Here is a 12,718-nt window from a genome sequence, read left to right on the forward strand (position 1 = left end):
TCAGAAGTACAGGTAACTACCTGGACTTGTGTCTTGACATGAGTACAGCCATGTTTGGTCGCTCCATTGACCTACAGCCATCAGCACAAAAAGAAATATAAAAGCTGCTTTCTGCATGGTGGGAACTGACCCTTCTCCCACGGAGATAGTTGCAATGTGTAAAAATTTCAAGGCCTTTCAGGCGCCGCAGCCTGGGGCAGATTAACAATGCACGTACACAACTGCCGGGCTGGGATGATAGCCAGGAGACTCAGTGCACATATGCCAGTGATAACCATTTGTGCATGGGAACACTAAATGCTTGCTCTGTAAACTCTGTAACTGCTTATATAAACTGCTGGAAACCGAAGCCTGGTGAGAGTCTCACTTGTGGAGGGGACGCCCAGCCCAGGACCTCTGATGATCGGATTCCCACCCAGCTGTGTCAATCAAAGAGACTCTCCCCGGCAGTGGGGCATGGATGTTGTGAGTAACCGATCTGAGGTGTTCTCTTTTCGGTCAACCTGGTGTTTCTCTGTCCAGTTGATTTGTGTCATTTCCCTTCAGTCGATGTGGATGTTTTCCCTTTCCAGTCGATCTGATGTTTCGCCCTCTCATTATACGACCTATTTGAATCTGCTGCTATCTCAGCCAATGTGGATGTTTTCCCTTTCCAGTGGAGCTGATGTTTTTCCCTCTTAATATTTGACCTATTCGAATCTGTTTGCAGACTATCGCCTTTACTATCCTCTATATAATAAAATATACCTTCGGTCCATTTGTTTGGAGTGGAAAGTTTCTTTTACATCTCCAATTGAATCCCCAAACCTCTCATAACAACTTGTGATTGGCATATGAGGTGGAGGACAGTCTTGTGCGACTGAGCCCTCAACCTGTGGAATCTGATGCTATCTCTGGGTACATAGTGTCAAAATGGAGTTGAATTGTAGGACACCCAGCTAGTGTCCAAGAATTGCTTGGTGGTGCGGGGAAACCCCCACACATACATTGGAATTATTGGGTGCAGAGTCTTTAACATGGTATTAAATGCCTAAGACTTTGTCCTGGTGTGGATCTTCTCTAGCTTCACAGACCCAAGATACCTTATTATTATTCTAAGACATTATTCATTCCAAAAGTATTATTTGATTTTGAAGCCGCTTTGTACTGACTCATCTCAATATAATATAATGGAAAAATAATTAAAGGAGTATTGCAAATGCATATTAAAAGTGCAGACCACTTCAAAAGTTAACTGATAAACTAATAGCTAAGCTTTATCTAAGTCAAGTAGGAAAGTTTGGGACAATGTGACATAGCAGATGCCCCTTTCTCTTCATCTACGTACAGACCCCAAACTGAGGGGTAGGATCTTCAATAGAATTATAGATTACTAAAAGGGCTTTAGATGCTTTTGATATGTTAAAATGTTGGTGTCAAAACAAACCAGGGGAGCTTTTCCCTTTGCTCACCCTTTGTTAGCTTCCAGCACCATTCTAGGGGCTATTCTAGTCTCTCTGTTTTCCCCTGAAAAAGGAAAGCGGAAAGTTACCACTTTAGGACTTGATACAGACTCAAAAGAGAGAGGTTGAGGAGATGGAAATGTTTCATCCTAAGTTACAGCCTAATTCACCAGGATAGAAATACAGACTGGGACTCAGGACAGAAGTTTCATCACTGAGGAATCTGAGCACGGTGGACAAGGTCTATATAATAAGGAATCCCAAAAGTTGGATTTATAGAAAACATAAGGACTGCCACATTTCATTTCTGCAGAGTTGAGAGCCATAAAAACAATAGTGGCAGCTCCTGTATGCTCAGATGAAACCACAGAGGAAGTCCTTGAGTCAAGGAACTCCTTACAGCCACCATGACACAGCCCCACCTCTCTGCCCAGCAGAGTTCAGAGTAAATGGCCTTTCCTGTGTGAAAGTCATCACCACAGCCCTCAGGACACCTTCTCACCTTGTATGTGTGATATATGTGGGAAGAGCTTATTTGTTCTTTGTAGAAATCAAGTATGAAATAATTTCATACTTTCCCTTTTCAAGATTTTTCGAGGTTGTTTCTCAATATATAAAAGAAATTTGATTTTCCTGAGATTTTCTACACTGGTTCCAAGCCCTATCTTTAACTTTCTTGGAAATGCTTTGATATTATAATTAAGATCACAACTTTGGTAGCAGATAAGAAAAGATATTAATTTTATTTGTGCACTCATTACCTTCACAATTTGGTCCAATTGCCCTCCCTAGTTTGCTGTTTCCATATTTGTAAAATGAGGAGAAAAATAATACCTTCTTCAAAGTGTTCTTCTAGATATTAAATGAGAAAATGTTAACTATTGTTATTGTCTCTTCTTTGTTCAATTCAATACCTTTTTCTCCTTTTGCATAGTTTTACTACTTTTTTTCCTTTCCAGAAATATTTTAAATAATAATGGCCCTAGGATTTGGCAGAATCAAGGACTGCCTAAATTGTCCAATATAAAGGACGTTAGCAATTCCAATTTCTCCCTCTTTATGCTCAATTTAGAACCTTCCCCCACTGGTTTGCTGATGCCAATGGCACCATACTTGAAGACATGCTTACTTTATGGTGAGGATATTAGCATAAGCATTCTCAGTCATGTATACGTCACTATATATGAGTTATAGCTGATAATCAGTGATACAAAAGGAACTCAAAATTAGTATTTTCAAGTATGAATGTGTTAGTCTTTTATTGTAACAGAATGATAATGATGTTCTATCAAAGCTCACAGTTCAAATCAAAGAAATTTGAATCATCAATGAGAAAATATATTCAAATATAAAACATTTCACACAATAAAACATATGAAATAAAATCTTAAAATAGTTTATTAGCATCAATAAAGTAAAAGAAATGTACTTATTATCATCAGACTTGTTTTCAGCACAATGTCTTCTGTGCTATTAGGAACAATGGTCACATAGCATTTCTTAAGAGTGCCCCTCTACTGTCTCCAAGACTCTCTTCCTAGCTTCTGATGCTCATTATTCAGGTTTTATGCTGGTAATTACTTATCTGTAAAAATTTTGTCAAAGTTGTCTGTGAAATTTTTGTAGAAAAAAACAGGTCTCATATTCCACTCTCAAATGGTGCTTGAGTGGTTTGTTGACTAAAATATGCAGCACCAACAATGTACGTTAACTCCATTGAAGTAAGGACACTAGCAACAGCAATGACCAAGGTCAAGCATACGTAGACAATTACAAAGACATTGCACCTGTCTCCTGGCCCACAGCAATTACAAGACTCCATATAGTTTAAGAGGCATCTGATTACAGAGATGTTAAAATGTGAAAACAACATATGTTAGACTTATTGAAATATATTAATGACAGGAAAGTATGCAAGTGAAGCAAAATATATTATAAAAATGAGTAAGTATGATAAGTTTTAAAGAAGTAAAATACTATGTCACATCTAATAGGTAAATCTATTGTTATCTAATAAAATTATATAAAAATTGAGTTTTTCATAACAAAAGTGAGAAACAGAACAAACTCAAGTTCTTGAATGAAATGAACTATGAAATCAGGCAAAATGAAACCTGCATATCTACTTGGATAAGAAGTTTCTAAAAAGAATTATAAATATTAGCCAACTAATTAAATGGCATCCTAATAAATTGTTCTCATGACTTCAACATTAGAAATATAAAAATCTCAGTATGATAAGAGCTAAACAAATTTCAAACACAAGTTGCTATTAGTTCAGCAGAAGTATGTAGAAAATTAAGTATTATGGAAAATATTATTGGTATAAAGAGAAATTCTCTATTTATTAAAACTAAGAAACAGCTGATGATTCTCAATTTAATGAGGCTACTGCAGACAGACTTCAGTGCAACTCCCTAATTCAATTCAGTCAGCAAGATGTGAAATATAGCTAGATGCAGCAAAAAAAGGAAAAAAGAAAAACTCTCAACATTTTCTCAAAAACAAAAAATATTTATACATTATATGAACAATTTCATAAATGACATGTTCTTCAATATTCCATTTGGTGAGGAGTTTTATAACATGTAATTACAGAATAAAAGGGAATACAGATTTTTAATTTGAATTATCTATTGCATGATATTGCATGCCAATATATATTACTATATGAGTTCATAAATATTTTAATATGACCTCTACCATACTTGCAGGAAAGAGTACACAGGAAAAACCTGAGGATTTCCAAAATATAGAGAAGACCCTGGTATCGTAGCTGGTGTATGAAATTTGAACAACAAAGAAATAGCAGGGTAACTGGTCAGGTAGTCAAGGTGCATCACGGTTTGCATAATATCCGAGGTTTGCTTTTATAAGCGAATCAACTATATTTAAAGGGCCAAGGACAGAGTATACAGGATATAGATCATTTCTTGTTTTTATTTTCTGTTTTTCTGTATTTTTACATGTTCTGTAACGAGAATATACTCATATTAAATTCACAAACTGTAACCTTCATTAAATACCACCAAAAAGACTTTGATTTCCAAAGCCTATAGTGTAAATTCAATTTAGTGGATGACATGGAAGCCTTTCTCAACCAGGCCACAAATTGTTTCCTACATTATTGTTGAAGCAGTCAAGGTAGTGAGGCAAGGGGGATGATTCTAACTCTCTAACAATAATATGTTGCACACACCTCATCTACACTATCTACCACATTGAATCATAATTGATGTTTGTTTTATTAGTCTTTCCACTGGACTGAGCTCTTAAAGGACTGATACTATATATTTTCATAATTTTACTCCCAGGTAATTTTATGTCTACCAGAACATAGTAAACATTAAATTCATCTATATCATATGGAGAAATTCCCTACAATTTCTTCAAACCATAGTGATAACTTTGCACTTACATCTTCCCAGTCAGAGCTTTCTCCTCACACACTCATACGCACAGACAGACACATGAAAAAGGAGGGAGCAACATACAATTTGGGCAAAAAGAAAAAAAAAATTAACTTCAAATATATCTTAAGGAAATTGCAAAATTGGCCCTCTCAATGACAATATGGTAATAAGGTGAAACGTATTGTGTCAAAAAGTATCACAAAGTTGTAAACAGACAGAATTGGTTATTTTTAAAGTAAATATATGCTTCTCAAGAAACAGAACACATGGAAAGAGACAAACTAGGAAACAAGGCACATAATGAAAGCATGCCAAAACTCCCAAAACTACTTTGGTTATAGTGAAAGTTTCAGTATACACCAAAATTTATATTTTGGCTCAATGAGGACAGGTAGATAGTACATAGGCAAGTATATGTACAGCAATTAATGATTAAATAATCAAAAGACACGTAATACATGCATGGTTGTTTACATAGCTAAATTCAACCAGAGAGCTACAAAATTACTCAGATAATTGAGGTAAAAAGAAATCGAGGTTGGGGTCAGCCTGGTGGCACTAGCAGTTAAGTGCACGCGCTCCGCTGCAGCAGCCCAGGGTTTGCCGGTTCGGATCCCGGGCGCCCACCGACGCACTGCTTGTCAAGCCATGCTGTGGCAGCACCCCACAGAAAGTAGAGGAAGATGGGCATGGATGTTAGCCCAGGGCCAGTCTTCATCAGCAAAAAAAGAGGATTGGCAGATGTTAGCTCAGGGCCAATCTTCCTCCAAAAAATAAAGAAGAAGAAGAAATTGAGGTAAGAAGATAATTGAGGTAAAAGAAATTAATGTAATTACACATATTGTCTTCCTGCATGTTTATCTATCTGGAGTGAGACAAACTTTTCTTAGACTATAAGCTCTTGCAATTGCTAGCTAGGTGAACTTAAGCATGTTAATTTATAATCCTCATATGTAAAATGTAGGGAGTAATGTGTCTTCATATGTAAAACGTAGAGAGTATGCGATCTATCTCATTGCATTATGACAAAGATCATATGCACTAACGCATGCAAATGCTTAATACAAAGCCTGGCATACTGCGAACACCAATAAATATTAACTATTAGTATAGGTTATATTAAAATTAAAGCAAAAATGGACTAACATTCCATTGAAAGAGCATGGGTTCCTCCAAAGATATTTTAACAATAATTGGATTTCTTGGTAATGAGTCCTTTTTCCTTGTCTCGGCTTTATTTCTGGCTTTATTTATTTCTGGTTTCTAGGGCTTGAAACCTCATAAACTGACTGACAGTGAGTGAATGGATGTATTGGTTACAAATGGTGGTTTGTAAGTTCTTGAGCCTGATGGGTAGTTACTAATCGGATTACTGACTTCCAGTTCCCAGGCCTGAAGTTATTCTCTGATCTCTACTCAGGCATTTGCTTGCCTCCTTTTCTCTCTTTTCTTTTATGCTCAAGTTTTAATAGCAAAATCATAGACTACAAAGTTTAATGATGCAGAAATTTTCTCCTAAATCCCGTTGGTAAGGGAATTCAGAACCATTTCATTGATTCTTAGTAAAATTGCCTGAGCTTTTGGCCAACAAGAAGTGACCTATTCACCACTATTCTTTAGTTATTTCAGTATGAGAAACCCGAAGCCCACCACTTTTTCCTCACCACAGAATATCAGTTTTCCACCACAGAGATACAGACAGCTGCAGTAGGGCCAAGCTCTTTGAAGCCTTTGCACAAAGTATTAACACCTTATTTTAGTCCTACATGCATGCAGTAATTTATTAATGTCACGTTTATTAAAAATAAACATGAAATCATTGTATTTTGAAATCATATTGTATTTGTTCTCATCGATTCTGGTTTATAAAACCTGAGAGAATTTCTCAGGTTGAGAAATTCCAACAAGAGAATTTCTAACAAGATTAATGTTCCAATTATGACACTTCTATTTGCACATCTCCTAGGCAGATGTCTCATTTTGTAAAACTGTTATTAGACAGTGTCAAGACTGATAAGGAAAAAAACAACATCCAGATCTTTCACGTTGTTCCTTATCTTTCATTTTTATTTGAGTAAACTATTTATTACTAACTAGACAGTGGAGTGGATAAACTGCTTTGGATTTTCTGTGAGAAGAGAGATTAAAAGTGTTTTCTTGCTCATATCCAAATTCGAGGTTGAGGTAAGTGAAGATGACTTTGTGTGATGTGTTTTAGTTAATATTTATGAATGATTTTGTTAGTCACTGTGAAACATAAAATTATAAATTTATTCCACACTAGTCAAAGAAAATCAGCACAGCATTGATAATCCAAATGCAACTGCAAATATTATGGTCAACACTTCAGAGGACAAATCAAAATGGAGAGTTGAACAAAAAATTAAAATCATTTTCTTTTCTACCATTTTCTCTTCTCCCATTTTCTCTTCTTGCTTTCTTTGACTAGAAGTTTCAGGATGATCATCCTTCCAGACTACAGGCCCCTGACCTCCCTTTTCTTAGATCACTTATTTAAGAAAATTTGCAATTGTAAATTCTTCCTCCGACCCTTTGAGATGTAATTCTTCTCCCCACCACTTGCTAGTCTTACAATCCAGGAATGTCTTTCTCAAGGACCTGGTAGCTATCCCTTTGAAATGTAATCATCAAGAAAAATAGTGCCCCCATCTCCCAGTCTCTGTGGGAGGGTAGGAGCATAATTCAATAAATGCCAATTAGCAAACACAGATGGTCTAATTCCATTGACAACCCTCCCCTGAGGTCCTCTAGTACTTTTTCACATGCTCACCCCAGCACTTAAAAACTGTTTCACCTTTTGTTTCTCTGGAGTTGAGTTCAATCTCTCTGCCCTATTGCAATAGCCTTGAATAAAGTCCTCCTGGCCTGTTTAATTCTGTCCAGTTCACATTTAGGGCATCTGGGTTAAGGCTATCCACTAATTCTTTTATTTTAAATTATTTTATTGAGGTCATATTGGCTTATAACATTGTGTAAATTTCAGGTGTGCATCACTAGATTTTGTTTTCTGCATAGATTGCACTGTGTTCACCACCAATAATCTAGTTTTAATCTGTTGCCATACATATGTGCCCCTTTATCCCTTTCACCCTCTCCCCAACCCTCTTCCCCTCTGGTAACCACTAATCTGTTCTCCGTATCTATGTGTTTGTTTGTTGATCTTCCACATATGAGTGAAATCATACGGTGTTTGTCTTTCTCTACTGACTTACTTTGCTTAGCATAAAACCCACAAAGTCCATCCAGGTTGTCACAAACAGCATGATTTTGTCTTTTTTTATGGCTGAGTAGCATTCCATTGTATATATATATATATACTACATCTTCTTTATCCCATTCATCCATTGATGGGCACTTGGGTTGCTTCCACATCTTGGCTATTGTGAATAATGCTGCAATGAACATAGGGCCCACTAATTCTTTGTACCATCCTTGCAACTTTTTTCTTTAGGTATGAAATTATTTTTTATTTTATTTTATCACAGTAAAAATCCCTCTCCTACTTATTCATTAATTTAAAAACCAGTAAAGAAAAGAATCAAGTGTTTCTCCAGCAAACTGTTTCCTATATAAACTGTAACATAGATTAACCTAGTAATTGATGAGACAAAGTTACTATTTATAGAAATATTTCAGCCAATAAATGAAGACACAAGGATCAAATTAAAATATCACTATTTTGCCACGTAAAATGAGTTTGATGGATGTAGTTAATGATCTTCAATTGCTACTAACATTACAAAATGAAACACTAGATACTGAGTATCTCTGAAAGTACACAACCCTTATTATAAAGTAGTAGACCTTTTTTCTCCAAAACAAAGCCAGTCTGAATCTTATAAAGTATCTATCAATATACAATATCTCTCAATATCAGTATCTATACTTATCAATATACTTATCAAGTATCTATCAATATACAAGAAATAGAGAAAACAGAAGAACATATCCAATAATACAGAGGTGACATGAGCAAAGCCAGGACTGTATAAAACCCTAAAGGACAACCAATCCAGTGTCCTCAGCAACACAAACAATAACAATCACAAAGGTAAAGGTGTTATCAACCAGTCACATAGTGAACCCCTATTTAACTTGCTTAAAAAATATAAAACAATCAGGAAATGTGAATGCTAATAAAATAGCTGATGATATTAAGAAATAATTGTTGACATAGAGTTTATGTTATAAAAAATGCATTTGCCTTTCAGAGATATATACTGAAAATTTACAAATGAAATCATATGATATCTGGGATTTCAAACTCATCTGGCCATCTAGTCACAGTAAGAAATAAGATCATGACAGGAAGTTGAACAATAAAAGTAGAAGAAAAGAAAAAGACATTTAGAAAGTAGAAATGAGCATCCCAGAACACCTTAATGGTTCACCTTTGGTAATTTTCTTCTAAAGCAGATTACAATAGTGAAGTCAAGCAAGGAAATTTAGCATTAGGCAGAACATTTTAAGAAAGAGAAGATGTAGCACGGAGATCCAATTGAAAGTGGAATATATAAAATAAAAAGTAATATTTACTGTGTATTTTCCAAGTGCCAAGCCCTTTTCATGAATTAACGTATTTAATCTCTACAACCACTCTATGAGGTAGGTGCTCTAGTTATCCCCATTTTTCAGATGCAGCACCTAAACCACAGGGAGCAAAGTTTTATGGCTAGTAAGTGGAGGAGCTGGGATTTGAACAGACACAGCCTGGCTTTGGAACCTACATGCATAACCTCAACTATGCCAGTCAGTGGCCATCACACAAGAAGGTGGGCCCAGCCAGCAGACCCTTCAGTACCTAAACACTCCTCTCTGACTCTGTGTTATTACAATGTGAGAGCCTTAAATAAGGGTGTCTAATTGCCTGCACATACTCTATGTTAAATCACAAAACCCTCAATGGTCATTTTCTAGGATGGATAGATGATACATAAGAAACACAAACAGTATGCTGCTTACACAGCTGTGTGGTTTCATAATTTTAGTGGGGGCAAATTAATTCACTTGAAATTGACAAAATTAAGTTTTATTACAGAAGTTGTGTTACAGTAATGCCAGAAGAGAGGAGAGATGGTAGATCAGCAATCAGCATCATAATTCATGATCACACAACCAAATAGACAAGAGATTTTGGAGCTAACTGGTATCAGCCTCAGAGAGGCGGTCATACCTTTAGAGCCTTTTGCCTGGACAGAAAAAGCAATTCTCCTGTCATCCTTCATAGTACCTGGGCTTCTTAGAACTCATACTCTTAGATTTTAGTTATATAGGTGCCTGTTTTTAGTAACAAGCTTGTCTGCTATATTATAGATGTTCTTATTTTGAATATGGTATCTGTCCTTTATTCCCTTCCCTATGCTTGGCTGGCCATTGACCCAACAGAAGCCTACTTTAATCTCATGATACAGAATAAATACCTTTGGATCTTTCTTATTAAATTATGCTAAATCAGTTAAGTGACTACCTACAGCAAAAACAAGAATAAGATAGGAAAAACTTTGGTGAAGGCTAGTGCCCCCAGTCAGGCCTTGCAGAGTTCCTGAACTTTTTGAACTTGATAATAATTAGGGGAGTGCCCGAGATTCATTTGCAAAGCTTTGAAGGCCTGAGTAGATGAACCGGAAAAATCTCAGGCCCAGAGACCACAAATGCTGTCTTCAACCCACCCGTTGCTACCTTTGTCAGAGCAGAATCACAACTCTAATGAAAGGAAAGGTCACTACAATCACGTGTTAAGGTTGGAAAATCCCCCAAATTTAGACCTTAAACATCTGGTTTTGTCTCATTTTACCAAATTTCAACTCATCACTTTGTTGGTTAAACTAATGTCGTATGCTAGATTATTTTGGCTCTATCGTAGGATATTTCTGGTTCTGTGATATGTGTTCCACATACATAAATCATTAGGTCAGTGAATGTTCTAAATTTTTTTTCATATATATCTTCCTTACTAGACATATCTATCAAATTTCTCATTGAGATTCAAATGAAATTATCTGCTTAGGATAAATTCAAGAGTGTGAACTCACAACTTGCTACTCAATTTATATACAGAAAATTTTAAAAGAGGTGGTTTCTTCTAAAGAGATGCTGTTATTTAACAAATAGTTATTGTGTGCCTCCTCCATCCACCTTCACATGAGAAAGTTCTTCATTAATTTGTAAAATCTATAGACTGAGGCAGTGAGAGCAAAGTCAGTTCTGAGAGACATGTAAAGGGATTTATGATTGATGCCTGCTTTTTGGATTGCAGTGACAGTCTGTCAATGAAACTTCACCTTTTATAGAGGCAGATACTCTGAGGTGTACAAACCTGAGATGAAGCAAAGCATTCTGCTCTTCCTCCTTATAAATCTTTAGTCTTCCCCTTTTCTGCTACTGCTTAGCTAACTCAAAGCAAATGAGTGAACAAATCTATGTTATATTATCATCTTTTGAATATGCCTCTATTTCCTTCAGTAACTATTCTTGGATATGCGTCATCGCTAATTTTTTTAACAGAAGCCCTTCCATGTGTCTGAAATAAGACTGTTAGTATTTTCTATCTAGATTCTGAAAGAGACACTAGAAATTCAGACAGCAATTAAAAATGGATAATGCATGTCCCTCGTTAGGAAGAAGATAAAAAAAAAAGTTGACAGTCAATGAACAAGATGATCTCTCATATCTCCATCTAGTCCTAAGATTCTGCAGTCTTTGTTTACAGCAATGTGACACACTCTTTTCTTAGCGACAAATGAGAAAACGATAGCTGCAGCCAGTGACAATGAAAGCTGCCTTGAGTTATTAAATGGATCTGGCCCGCCACCTTGTGGCCATAAGTGCAACAAACATAATTGTTTCAGAAACCTAGCTGTGACCAAGTGGGAGGGAGGAGTTGGAGTTGAGGGGCTGCCTTGCAAGTTAGCTTCAAAGTCTGTCAGACAGATCAAAATAGCATCAAAGTCATTGCAGAGAGAAGACGGGTGGCTTATTTTCTTAAAGATGTGCAAGAAGCTTCATTCTATAGCTTCTACTCATCTGTAGAAGAAATCTAATTCACTGACTAGGATTGTCTTAGATTCTGCAGCACCACAATAATTGATGGAAATATGGATCTGGCGAGAATTATTCTAGGTCTGTTACTTAGAAAGAAAATGAAGCAAATTCAGAAGAGAAGGTCCTATTTCCAGAACTGGTACCGATGAGTTTGTTAAAGAGCATCCAGTTGAATTATTCACAACCCTGGCTACAGACATCACTGAGGAGTTTGTAATAAGTAAAAATGCCCAGACCCTCTCCTATGTCCTCCCCAGGAGTGATGCTGAAGTGGGTCCCTGGTATCAGTGGTTTTTAAAAGCTCACGACCGATGCTAATAATGTGCAGCGAGGATTGGAAACACCACATAGCTTAACCCCATTCAGTAGGATGGGTGGTGATTTTAATTGAATGTAGTTATAAAGACCCAGGTTATTTTGTTCAAGAACAAACAAACAAACCCTCCTACATCACAGCAGTCATATACAGATTATAACACACCAATATTATCCAAGTTTTAAAAAAAAAGATTAGAAAAGTTCAAAGAAACTTAAAAGATCATTTTAAAAATTTTCCTTGGATATGCCCCAATAAATTTGCTCTACAACAAATATTCCAAATGACAGTCTCCTGGTCTTCATTCCTTGGCCTGTATACATTGCATTGTAGACACTTTATACTAATTGTGAATTTCTCTCACTCTTTGTTAAGTATAACACTTTACCTAGTGGCTCTCGAGATTCCATCTGCATACACAAAAAATTGTTTAAAATGCAGTTTTCTATATTTACCACCAGAAATTCACATTAGTAAGTCTGGAG

Source organism: Ceratotherium simum, chromosome 17 (assembly GCF_057802395.1).
Source record: "Ceratotherium simum simum isolate JZ-2026a chromosome 17, ASM5780239v1, whole genome shotgun sequence".
Lineage (NCBI taxonomy): Eukaryota > Metazoa > Chordata > Mammalia > Perissodactyla > Rhinocerotidae > Ceratotherium > Ceratotherium simum.